Source organism: Xyrauchen texanus, chromosome 2 (assembly GCF_025860055.1).
Source record: "Xyrauchen texanus isolate HMW12.3.18 chromosome 2, RBS_HiC_50CHRs, whole genome shotgun sequence".
Lineage (NCBI taxonomy): Eukaryota > Metazoa > Chordata > Actinopteri > Cypriniformes > Catostomidae > Xyrauchen > Xyrauchen texanus.
Genome location: NC_068277.1, coordinates 19,842,917 through 19,857,018, shown reverse-complemented (window position 1 = coordinate 19,857,018; position 14,102 = coordinate 19,842,917). Strand labels below are relative to the sequence as shown.

Sequence of the window (14,102 nt, the reverse complement as noted above, 5' to 3'; positions counted from 1 at the left end):
AGTTCTTATTAATTATCTTTGTGCCGAGGTCGTTCATTAACGCATCAATTCAGGCATAGCTAAAGCTTCTTGGGGGAGCTTAGCCCGCCCTCTTCCCCCGCAATACCATACAACTTTTGCAATCGAAAGTCAGGTTGTTTTTTCTCTCCAAACCCTCTCTATGAATTTGTCTTTCCTTCTTTTAGCCATTGTAGGGAGTTTATGGAGAAGAGACTTGTGAACAATACAAGAGCTAAATCTGGCCTCACATCATGTCCTAACCAGGCGCGACACAACAAGTCCCAGCAACAAATAATTTTTCTATCCACACTGAATGTGAAAATGCTGTGCAGCGTGACATAATCACAGCCAATCAGAACATATAAATATTTTAATATAGTCCTACAGCTTTTGGCATTTTTCAATGCTACAGAAATAGAAGCCAAGGAAACGACAAAATGTTTTGCCACTTCACAGTCATGGCTTGTGGGAAAGATAGCTTTTATCATTCTACGGTTTTTATCGTATTGCATCTGGTTAGGACCCGATGTTGCACGCATCCCTAAACAAGATTCTTTCATAATTTTGTACCTTGGAAAATCCGAGCCAAGTTTGAGACACTGAGTTTGTTTACATCCACAGCAATATGCTGATAACTACCAATAATCAGCTCATTCAAATATTATGACAACACAATCAACCCACACTTACATGAGATTTAAAAATGTTCTGCTTTTGGCATCAAACCTTAAACAGTCATGTGCACAACACTTGCACACACTGGATAAAGGCCCCGATATCCACCTTTTCCTACGCCCTGTGATGCTTAGCACGAAATGTGGGCGTTACTTTCTTTGTCTAGTAAACATAGCTGTTGTTGCGGCATTCGTCCATTCATTCTTTAATTAACCTGTTGGGATTTTGAGGAAAGCGGGTATGATTTCATGAGGACATACATCAATAATTATATCAGTGTGTTACTGAACGATAATAAACTGGAAAAAAGTAATAAAGAACAAAACCAGCGAGCTGGTTCTCACAGATGCAGTTGAGATTGAATCTAAGCACAAACACAACATTTCGAGCAAAATTATCGGTTGTTTTAGTGGAGTACCTGTGTTAGTTAAGCTTCAGATGTGTGTGCTTGTCATCTTGTCACACTGCATGTTTAAATCAGACAGACACACTGAGGAAGAGCAGTGAAGTTCTCATCCTTGAGTATGTAATCTCTTTCCAAGTTTTCCAAGGGGATGGTTATTTCCTTTTAAATCAGCACTTAAGTTTAACTTTTGTTCAGGGTGTTATTTACTGGTGAGAGGTGGTACTTCGCTGCCGTCCGGGATGCATGGCATTTTAAACCTCAAAACGTTTTTGACTACCTCTGTATGTGTTTTGGTGATCCAATCACAAAACATTTTGCACCCCGTTTACAACTATATTTGGCGCTGACCATTTGCGATCGGATCATCCGAAACGCATCTTATTACCAGCTGTACAAAACATAGGGTGTAAAATTACTAATGCCAGAGCTAGGGATTCCCTATAGAATGGATTCCATCGAAAGTCCCACCCACATTTGTTTCTTCATTAAGATCCCCAGGAAAAAGGTGGATACTTTGTACGAAATCAAAGAACGAAAGGGTTTGACATAATTTAGAACAAAATCTGGCCAAAAAGTAGGTGTTTCTGAGTTTGTTACGGTGGTTCGTAACAGCTGCCATTGGTCAACTTCATCAGTAGGTGTGACCTGGAGATCCACCGACCTTGAGGCTCAAATCTTATTCCCATTCATGGCATTCAGTGTGTCAAGATCTGTCAACATTAACATACTGGCTTTAAGTTATTAGCGAGCTGGTGCAAATTTAACTACACCTGTACGATCATTCGCACAGGAACATTTTTCAAAAACATACCATGCATTTTTTTAAATAGTCTATAAAAGGAATCAAATCTAGTCAAACTCTTCCATGCCCTTACATGCCCTCTTTTAAAACTCTTTTGTTTTATATGCTGCTTCACTCATGTGATTTCTGCAGTGAAAGTCATTCACACATCTGCCCATAGTAAGATATGACCTCTTATCATCATTCTTTTGTCTGTAGTCTTCCCATTAACACTCATTTATACATCAGTCTTTGCAGTAGTATCAGTGTCATCATAAGTTAAAATGACAGAGTGTAATTATTTGTGTCATAAAATCAGAATGTAATCAAGAAAAATATACATTACTTTAAATCATAATCAAGGGGTTAAAAAGCATCTTTTACTGTTCTAGTGTGAATTCTACTCATAGAATGAGGCATAAAGTAATTGATAACACATATTAATGTTACATTAGTTACGGTTTTACTGAGCCTCTTTTTATTTAAATGCTCTTCTAAACGGCTCCCAAAACGGTGTGGTGGATTGTTCTCAAACAGTGTACCGTTACTCGGCCGTTTCGAATTTTTTTTGACCCCTGAACGAAGAACGAAGAAGACCTTCTCCGGAAGTATATCTGGGCCTTAAGAATACTGGTAAAGGTGTTGGAATAATGGGAAATATTTTTTTAAATGTGCTGATCAGTTTATGTTAACCTTTTATTGCCTTACCCTGATAAAGGAATGGTGTTTAAGGAGTTTACAATTATTACACACATAATTGGTTTAAGAACATTGTAAGAACATGCATGTAAAAGTGCTTGTGTTGAGATCTATTCTGAAAGTCATTTGAAAACGCATTAATTATGTTACATTTGCGCCTCTCATCCACACTACACAGCCATACACTCCATTACCCCATACTGTCGAAAACGATGCCGTTAATAAACTTAAAAAGGCGTTTTCAAACAAAAATCGATTCGTGTGAATGTGGCCTCAAACAAAATTCTCCATTTGCTCTCTATTTATTCTCATTACTGTCTAGAAATACATTTGAGATATTAAAGAGATCAAATTGTTCTTTGCTTTAGGATGTGTTAAACAAACCCTGAAAAAAAATATTTTTGAAAATGCCATTGTTTTTTTACCCTTTTTATGTGAGGAACAGAATCCCCACAGCAGCACACATCCCTTCCAGAATCGAGTGCGCTGTACAATATTGCCCTTCCATAACATATGCACAATTCAATTACTTCTATCTAGTACTATCTCTGTCACTGGTCTACCTATTATTGCTTTTCCAAGTATCCACCTCTCATTTTCCATTCCGTTCACTGAATCCCTCCGTTCTGAAAACAGGAGCACTTTTTCCCCATTTTTATCCGTCATCAGGCAAAAAGCTTTTCAGTGTATACCTCTATCTACAAGAGTGGAACAAAAACAAATAGAGAGAGAGAGAGAGAGAGTGCTATGGAGAAAGATAGAGAGGAAGATAGAGGGAGCAGAGGGTAAGAAAACGAGAGAAAGAGAGAAAGGCGGAGATTAAGAGGGGCTCTGACGTTAACAAGATAGCTCGTTAAAGCTTGGGGACAGAGAACGACAGCAAGAGAGAGTGAGCATGTGAGAGGGAGGTGGAGAGAGAAGTGGATGTAATTGGTGGCTTTTTGAAAAGGAAAGACAGAGAAGACAGAATTAGGTTTTCCATCTGGGGCCCTGAGCGAGTCTGTGTATGTGTGTATGTGTCTGGAGTGAGAATGACAGGCTTGATGTCTGTGAGTGTTTCAGATACCAACAGGTCACACATACAGCTATAAGTCAAACATGCTCCATCAGGTTCTCATTGCAATCATACACACACACACACACACACACACACACACACACACTATTATTGGGCTGAAGCACATTTGACACCTGAAACTTGGCAACACACCATATTTTTTATACTAAATGAGAACTAATTTTATAGGTTTGCATGAAAATCAATTAGAACTTAGTCTGGTTCCATTAATATTTGGATATTTGTTTGTGTGAGTGTGTGTAATTCTTCCTAATCCCATCTCTGATGGTCTCCTTTCATCCTTTTCTCTATGTGCCAGACACAGCAACATTTTGCCAATGACAAGAGCCAAACATACAAACACACACACACATATCCTAAAACATTCTCACACCGTGTCTACATTACTAGTAAGTGACACAAAAAAACTAGATTACTCCCTTTATAATCAATCAAGCTACAATGCAAGTGTGCGAACATTATAATAGGAACAATCTAGATATGTTGTGTCATTTCAGTCACATGCATTACTTTTACATGCACAGTTATAATTGAGCAACAGTGTTTTTTTCATAGTTAAACTGCAGTTTTCATCTGTCTGTCTGTCTGTCTGTCTGTCTGTCCAAGTATATGGTCAATTTGCATACTATCCATCCTAAACAGTATGCAAGATTAGAATTAGTGTGTCCCAAATCATAGTACATTAAAACATTATTCCAAAGGGTTTCCGATGATATATTTAGTAACACTTTACAATAGGGCTGTCAAATACAAATTTTTATATTCTGCGAATTTAAGAACAAAATGCACATTAAAATTCTAAAACTGTGCATTCGAATTTTGGATGTATGCCAAGAACTGACATTGACTTCAGACTGATCACATTCTTGTGCACAAAAAGGCTAGACACAGTGCAACAAATAGTTTAACAGAAAGCAGGTGTCTCAAGATGCTTTTTGAAGTTATTTTAATTAGACACATCTAAAAACAGCACTCCTGCACGAGCCGCTGAATAAACCAAAGAAAAACAAAGATGTTAGAAAAGTGACGCCTTTGGTGTGAACAGCCCCTTACAGCAGATGGAGGTACTTGGCTGTTGCGTCTTGCTCTCTTATAAGCATTTCTCAGATTAAGTAATCAGGAAAGATGTTCAACTTGGAAATGTGTGTCTCGAGATCCTCGTGTTCGGTTCCATTCTGTTGTGTTCCGTTTGAACAGCCCTTGGCCTGGGCTCATAGTCTGAGCTGCTTCACCATCGAGTTCAGCTGAATACCTCTGCTATCTAGAAATATTGCTACATATAACTGTAATGAATAAAAAGCAATGTGTTATTTCACTGTTATTATGGCTTTTGTCTGGGGTAGTATACTGTGGCATCGGTATACCACCCCCCCCCCCCCACCCCCCATTTTACTTTTGACTTAACATTTGAGAATATGGACCGACTTAAAATTGTTATTTATTTATTTCATGCACATTAGTTAAAAATGAAATGTTCTTTTTTAACAGCCAGGAATGTTCTTTACAATAATATAATGGTGCTGTATGGTTTATGTATTTATTGCACCCTCTTAGACTAAGGAAACAACGTCAGTTTAAGAATCAGCTGACTTTAAGATTCAAATATAATTCGAATATGGAAAATAATTAAGGTAAAAATTTGAATTTAGTTTCAACTGCTCAATTGACAGCACTACTTTACAATAAAGTTGTATTTGTTAACATTATTTAACATGAGGAAGTGCTCAGCCTTTGTTTTTGTCCGTTTGCAGTGTTCTCTTTCTCCACTAGAACAGTGTCTTTTCTGTGAGCTCTAATAGCTACATTCATTTCTGTCCTGTTGAAGAAGTCCTCGGAGGTTGACTTAGTGAAAACATTGTCAAAATTTATAATGACCACCTACCCTCCCGGCTAGTAGCAGGCAGAGTATCTCCGTGAAATGGAGGAGCTCAATAAGCTCTGTAAAAGTGCTCTTAGGAGGCCGCTGGACAAACACGAGAGCTCGCTGGAAATCCTGCTGCGATATTACGATCAGCTCTGTGCAATCAAACCCAAATTTCCCTTTCCAGAGCTATGCCTGACATTCACATGGAAAGATGCTTTCCAGCGAGCTCTCGTGTTTGTCCAGCGGCCTCCTAAGAGCACTTTTACAGAGCTTATTGAGCTCCTCCATTTCACGGAGATACCCCTCTTTGGACCCATTGCAGTTTGCCTACCGCAACAACCGCTCCACTGATGATGCCATTGCATCTACACTACACACTGCTCTCTCCCATCTGGAAAAAAGGAACACATATGTGAGAATGCTGTTTGTAGACTACAGCTCAGCATTCAACACCATAGTGCCCTCCAAGCTTGATATGAAACTCCGGGCTCTGGGCTTAAACGGCTCGCTGTGCAGCTGGATCCTGGATTTCCTGTCAGGCAGACGTCAGGTGGTTAGAATGGGCAGCAACATCTCCTCATCACCGACCCTCAACACTGGAGCCCCGCAGGGCTGTGTTCTCAGCCCCCTACTATATTCCCTATACACGCATGACTGTGTGGCAACACATAGCTCCAATGCCATCATTAAGTTTGCTGACGATATGACGGTGGTAGGTCTGATCACTGACAATGATGAAAGAGCCTACAGAGAGGAGGTGCACACTCTGACACGCTGGTGTCAGGAGCACAACCGCTCCCTCAAAGTCAGTAAAACCAAGGAGCTTGTGGTGGATTTCAGGAAGAAAGACAGAGAACACAGCCCCATCACCATCAATGGAGCACCGGTAGAGAGAGTCAGCAGCTTCAAGTTCCTTGGTGTCCACATCACTGAGGAACTCACATGGTCCGTCCACACTGGGGCCGTTGTGAAGAAGGCTCACCAGCGCCTCTTCTTCCTGAGACGGCTGAGGAAGTTTGGAATGAACAACCACATCCTCACACGGTTCTACACCAGTACTGTAGAGAGCATCCTGACTGGCTGCATCACTGCCTGGTACGGCAATAGCACCGCTAACAACTGCAAAGCCCTGCAAAGGGTGGTGCGAACTGCCAGAAACATCATCGGAGGTGAGCTTCCCTCCCTCCAGGACATATACACTAGGCGGTGTGTGAAAGAAGCTCGGAGGATCATCAGAGACTCCAGCCACCCGAGTCATGGGCTGCTCTCACTGCTACCATCAGGCAGGCGATATCGCAGCATCAGGACCCGCACCAGCCGACTACATGACAGCTTCTTCCCCCAAGCAGTCAGACTGTTGAACACTTGATCTATCACGATCAATAATTAGCACTGCACTTTATTCAGCTATAATCTCACACTGGACTGTCAACATATTCTCCTCAATATACTACTTCATATATATATATATATTTCATATACTCCTTATTGTATTGTATATTGTGTGTATTGTTTACTGTACATTGTATATAATTATTGTGTTGTGTAAGTATGTGTACATTTGATTTGTAAATTGTTTTGTGTAAGTATGTTGTTTATTGTAATTGGTATATGTCTCGTCACTGTCATGACTGCTATGTTGCTCGGAACTGCACACAAGAATTTCACCTACTGTTGCACTTGTGTACATGGTAGTGTGACAATAAAGTGAATTGATTTGATAAAGTATCAATTTTGGCGGCTCAGTCAAGCTCGCCTTGGGAACTGTGGGCTATGAGAAGACTTGAGTTTTGTATAATGTGGGGGCACTGGCCAGTCAGATTGCTTCTGAGCAGAATCTCGATGATGATGAAGGACTGAAGGCTGCTGCCAAGTTCTACCAGCTGGCGAGTGGTGCATTTGCTCATATAAAGAATACAGTGCTATCTGCACTAAATCGAGAGCCCATGATGGACATCTCCCCCGAGACAGTGGGCACGCTCAGTCAGATCATGCTCAGCCAGGCACAAGAGGTCTTTGTTCTAAAGGCCACTGCAGATAAGATGAAGGACACCATCATTGCTAAACTTGCGACAATTACGGTAATGCTTTTAAGCAGTGCCAGTACAAAGAGAATCTGCCTAAGTATTTTTATTTCCAGGAAGTGCTTCCTGTTCTTGTATGATGATTCACTGTATGATGCAGGCTACCACAGAGATGTACCAGTCAGCCTTGGCCAATCAGAAGAAAACATTTGGAGAGGAGATTGCTCGGCTACAGAATGCCACAGAGCTGGTGAAGACAGTGGCTTCCTGATACGATGAGTATGTGAATGTAAAGGATCTGTCTGATAAGATCAACCATGCCCTCACAGCTGCAAAGAAAGAAAACAACATCATATACCATGACCGTGTGCCAGAGGTAAAAGACCTGGAACACATTGGCAAGGCATCTCTTGTCAAAGCAACTGCAGTTCAGGCACCACTCAGCCAGAAATTCACAGATCTATTTGAAAAGATGGCAGTGCAGCAGCCAGTGAGTGCAGCCAATTCTAAGAAGGCTGACACAGTAAACAGACTTATCGGCAGCCTGAGAGAAGCAACAAATCTCTGCAATGGGGTACTGGCATATCTGAACATCCCCACCACGCTGGAGGATCTGTCACGAGACTCCGTCCCTCAGTCCATCCTGGAGAAGAGCCGTGCTGTCATACAGCAAGGTGGCATGCAGAGCATCAAACAGCTGATTAAAGATCTGCTGGAACTACTGCAGAGAAACCGTGAGATCCTGCATGAGTCTTTAAAGATGTTAGATGATGAGGAAAAGACAGACAATGAGCTTCGAGACAAATTCAACCAGCGCTTGGCCAGAACTCCATCTGGAGATCTCTATAAACCCCTCAGAGCAGAGGGAAATAATTTTCATAGTATACTGGACAAAGCAGTGCAGGCTAATCAGGTGGTAAAAGAGCATTACAATTCACATTGTGAAATGATTGCTTTGCTCTGCAAGCCAGAGAATGAGCTCAGTTCCACCATACCATCAGCCAACCCTACCAAGACTCTGCAGGGTAGTGAGGTTGTGAAAGTGTTGAGAGCTCAGCTGGCACAGCTGGATGAGTTGAAGAGGGAAAGGGACATTCTGGAGGGAGAGATTAAGTCAGTGACCTTTGACATGACAACAAAGTTCCATAAAACATTGGCTCAAGATGGAGCCATTAATGAGAAGACCTTGAAATCCTGCGAGCTGGACACACGCTACGGTGCTCACACACAACGTGTCTCATCAGGAGTTTTCAGCACTAAAGCAGTCCAACTCTGAGGCCAATAACAGAGAGGAGGTGTTGAAGAAGCTAGCCTCAGCCCATGATAGCTACATTGAGATCAGCAGCAATATCAAAGAAGGCACTAAATTCTACGATGATCTGACAGAGATCCTGCTGAAGTTTCAAAATAAGTATAGCGACATTGTTTTCACCCCCGCAAAACTGAAAGAGATGAACAGCTCAAGGACCTGCAGCAGAGCATTGCTCATGAGCCGAGTGCTCCTTCCTTCAATGCTATATCATACCAGTCCAACACCCCCACACCTGTTCCTGCTCAGGAGGCCCAACCCCTGCACCCAGGACTGTTTCAGCAGCCTCAGGCTAATCCCTAGCCCCCAGCAAGACCACCACCCCTAATAACCCTACACAGGCAGCCAGTGCTTCAGTTCCAGTCAGCAATCCAGTGCCCCCCAGAAGTGCAAATTATCCACCTGTCGCACCAACCAATGGACCTTCACAGGCTCAAGGACCCCCCCAACTCCTCTTATCAAGGCTACCCAGGGTATTACCAGATGCCGATGCCCTATAACCCCTTTGCTTATGGGCAGTTTAACATGCCCTGTGTGCCCTATCAAGCCCAAGATCAGGTTGGATACCCTGGAGCCCCTCCTGCGCAGCAGCCCTACCCCTAACCCCAACAACAACAACAACCACCACAGCAACAACCCTATTATCATCAACAGTAGAGTAGACTACTACAGCAACACTCCTTCCTTTAAACAAGCACTCCTCTTACTTGCACTTAACCATTAACACCCCTGAACTTGCACTCTCTATATCTTTAACATCTGTCTTTCTCTGGGTGGAGTTTAGAACATCAAGCCCCATCCTCCACTTTGGTAGGTGGAGTTTCAAGACCAAGATTCACAGACAGGTGTGTTCATAGATGGAAGATCTGATCTTTTTCTCTCTTTGTCTTCTTTCTCTTTTGTCTGTCTTACTCTTTAGCCCAAAGTGAAACTGCTGGCTGCCAACCACTACTTAAAATTAAAAGCTGTATAATGTGTTATGAACTAACATGAACTAACAATGAACAGTAATTTTTTTAATTCATTAAAATGAATGAAGATTAAAAAAAAAAGCTGCCAAAAGTCACTGTTCATTGTTAGTTCAGGATACTTAATGCATTTACTAATGTTAACAAATTATGAACCTGAGTGTAATAATTAACTTTATTCTGGTTGCTAACACTTGCACACAAACAAACGTTTTCAGACAAACTTGCTGCAAACCTGCCGCAAATGTAATGCTTATTATTTTTACAAGCAAATGAGCTTGTGATTCGCACAAATGTTTGCAGCTCTTCAACAGCATTGGTAAACCTGCAGCAAACCTTTGGCAACAATGAAGTGTTTGCTGCAAAGCTAATTTGAAAGTGAAAATAATGAGTGGCAAATTTGTGGCAAGTTTCCGATACATTTTCCAGAACTCTCGTTTTTGCTAGGGAATGCAAACAATACCCTAAAGAGGGGGTGTTTTATCTAGACACACTTTTATGAAGTGGTGGTAGGTCCCAATTCTGGTACACCGTTAGATTACACTAAAAAATATGTACTTTCCCATCACCAATGGAGTAGGCCTACTTTCTTTTAGTAAGTATGCGAATTGGGCCACAGCCCAAATAACAATCATGACTTATACGTTAATGAAAATCACACACAAAAGAGTCACACACCACCACCCAAAGAAAAGCTGTGCCACAATCCGGTGTTGAGAAGGAAAGAAAGAGTGATGATTTCACACAAAGACGCAGTCGGCAGCTCGCCATGACATGGCAGTATGAAACGGTTAATGACGCAGCTTACAGAAGGATGGATTATCTCTCTCCTCCTCTCTCCCCCATTCCTTTATTGGGTTTTGTGTGATTGTGCTAGACTATGGAACAGCAGTGATCTGAGCTTAAAGGAAGCTGCCTTTCTCTAGAGGAGACATAATTAATAACGCAAGCATAAACATCTGCTCTAGCACTCTATACATTCCCTTTTCTCTTTCTTCCTTTCTTTCTGTAGATCTCTCCTTCTTTGGCTCTCACATTCCACTCTGAGTGTGTTTCTATATGTATTCTATACTTTTTAGTTTAGGGACTTTACCTAAAAGGGAGCTAAATTTAACAAACCTCGCTTTGGGGAAATTTTGGGATGTCCTCGTTTGAAAAACAATCAATAAGTAAATGAAATATATTTTTTTATTATTATTATAATAATGCAAAATGTTTTTTGTTAGGGTTTGGTTTAGGGTGTGGGTTAGGGTTAGTTTATAGTAAGCTTTATATAAAAACAATAGAAGTCCATGGAATGTGCTAATTTAGATAGCTGAGCAATGCGTTTGTGGAAAGGAAAGACTATATATTTCAGGTGCTGTAACTGCTTACAATTTCATGTCAACTACCCATCTACATCTGTGAAGGGATGGAAGAAAAGCTTTAGTTAAAGCTAAATAGAGTCTAGATTGATTTAATCTCAGGTTAATGAGTAAGGTAACTTCCTTGCAATGTTTTTCCTGAAACTATTTAACTAATGGCATTGCTTATTTAGACATGAGAGAGAGAGAGAGAGAGAGAGAGAGAGAGAGAGAGAGAGAGAGTGTATGCTTAACTCTCAGTTATGACGGTGGCTTTAATCAGAGCATCAATCTCTAGCTCAGGGGAAGAGAATAAAAACAAATCTGATTACACCTGATCATTCAGAAGATGAATTAAAGACAGAGATAACACCACAGACAACCACATTAAATCACCCTGCACTTTCTCTTGCTCACACACTGAAACATACACACTTTCTCTATCTTTGCAATAACAGCAAAATAGTCTCTCTCTCTCTCTCTCTCTCTCTCTCTCTCTCTCTCTCTCTCTCTCTCAGAACCCTAATCATGAGGGATTAAATCCTCTGATTATTCCTGGTATTTTAGCAGATTACCACGTTAACCTCTAGGAAAAAAACCTGGGTTACCCAGAGGACAATTTTATTGCTCAGAGGTTGCTCTTTCATAGCTCAACAGACTTCATTGAGTTCTCAGTTATACTATCAATTTAAGTATCAACTTGTCTCATAATAAAGTTTCTCCATTTATCCTCCTAAATAGATGTTTCTCCTAAAAGTTCTTGGGGTGATATTAGCGCTGTGTAAGGGTGTCTAACAACTGACTAGTCAATTAGTGGGGTTGACTTCTAACATTAATATTTTAGTGGTGGTGGTTTTAATGGGAGACGCAATAATCCAATTAATTGAGACGCGAATTCTTAGAGTGCATTTTTGCATGCTAATATCTTGCTGATCTTAACAGTGAATAATAGTCAGCACAGTAAAACACTGCAAGAAGTTTTGTCTTTTTAATGCTTTAGCTTTAGTCTTTTCATGTGCTGCTGTTACAGCAAAACGCTGCATTAACAATACATTCAAGACAATCACTGTTTGACGTCCCATATTTGTGAGGTGATGTGGAGAGATTCTGTCTGACCCTGTCTGTGCTTAATTTGCTTATTCTGTCTGAAACTTTAAAAAAAATAGTAGCATTAAAAATAGGATTAAACAGCTTGTTCTCATGAACTAGATGTGTACATGCAATAATTTCTAGCAGTTCTATGCTTTATGTTCTATGCATCCATAGTTGAAATACAGTATGGGAATATAGCTATAAAATTGTTGTGTGTGATATAATGCATTGCAAATGTAAACCACAGTAACTACAAATGTTGTAAAAATTTTGTGATGACAATTATCAGTTCTTTAAGGCTGTTATCTGTCCTCTGACCGAAGGGTTTGGCTCAGCTGTGCTCTGATATCAAACTTTTTTAAGCTTTCAAGTCAGGCACTATCCAACGCCATTGTATGGAAATCAGCGATTGCAGCATTCATTAAAATATGTGCATTTTAAAATGACAAATTTTGTGTTCCTCAGACAAAAAAGTAATACGAGTTTGTTTAAATAACAACAGAATTAACATTTTTGGGTGAAGTATTGTAACCCGCACAAGAAGAGACAGTCACAATGTAAGTCAAAACTGCATTTATTTGCAGGCAAACAAAAGTACAGCACGGAAAATCCAGAGGGAGAATGGTCAGGGTAGCGTAGGGTCAAAAGCCGGGGAAAAAAAGTCGAGTAAGGGGCAAATCCGGGAGAGAGTGGTCAACGAGAGTGGGGAGGTCGAAGCCGGGAAACTGGATCAGAGTAGACGGGACTAGTGGGAGCAAAAGACAGGGGAACAAGGGGAGCTGGCAAGCTAAGAGGAGGACAAGAGGAGATCAAAACTAGACGAGACTAGCGGGGGGCAAAGACACGGGAAACTAAATACAATAACCAACACCCGTGAAACGGATGTGCTGTGGTATTTATAGGGGAAGGTGCAGGTGTAAACAATGAAAGGTGATGAGACGAGTGCAGGTGAAACTAATGCGCAGGAGTGCAGATGACGCGAGTGCAGGTGGTCATAATGTTCTGGGGGATTGGAAACGCGTGAGAAACTCGAGGAAGGGAGATAACCTACGAGCATGTGAGCCAGTAGGAGCAAAGTGGGCGTGAGGGCTCGAGCGAGCAAAAAGAGCGTGAAAAGCTCGAGGGGGCGGAGCGAGGGAGTGAGGTCGAGGGAATGAGTGTGTGTGCGACGAAGCGGGGATGGGGCAGAGGAGCGGGGTTCGTGACAAGTATCCCTTCAAAAAGATCTCATTTTAGATTTCTCTTTTCTATGGGTAGAGTGCTGTTAGTTTGGATGCTTGGCACCTCTTTTTGCAGTCCGTGTGCGTGTGTCTATCACTGTGGTTCCTGGCACAGCTGAGCGACAGCATCCGTGCCAGACACCCCTCCATCTCTCATGCTGAAATGAGGGATGAGAGACGAATGGGATGAGAGATAGAGGGGATGCTGTTAGAGAAAGCAGCTTTAGAGGAAAAGCAGGTAAGAAGAAACTATTACAGCCAAGATGTATTAAAGCAAAATAGAAAGAGTAAAAGAACAAGAGGAAAACTGGGATATATGGACTCAGAAAGGCAGAAAATGAAGCTAATTTTAAAACAGCTGACAATGAAGGGAGTGAGTGAATAAGATGGATACACTGCTGAAATGGAGAGAGTGAAGTGTACAGAGGGAAAGAGGGGGTCCTAATCCCCTAACGGACAGCTTTGTGGAGTGATTGACAGCAGAGTTGCGCTACACTGGGGCAGCACTGGAGGGGGTATCGGAGGGGTGTGAGAGTAGATGGATTATCCACCCATCTCTCATACACCCCTAAAACAGGGTCAAGTGGTACAGGTCGATTGCTCTTGTTTTCCCACTCACTTTCACACATCCATTGAGGGACTT

General features: G+C 41.4%; 1 protein-coding gene and 1 pseudogene across 2 annotated transcripts in view; one reads left to right on the top strand and one right to left on the bottom strand.

Annotated features, from left to right (window-relative positions):
• Positions 1-14,102, bottom strand: part of LOC127653026 (ephrin-B3-like) — a 100,219-nt gene that overhangs the window by 66,337 nt on the left and 19,780 nt on the right. The gene's annotated exons all lie outside the window — the stretch shown is intronic.
• On the top strand, positions 1,527-9,139 carry LOC127663267 (programmed cell death 6-interacting protein-like; annotated as a pseudogene).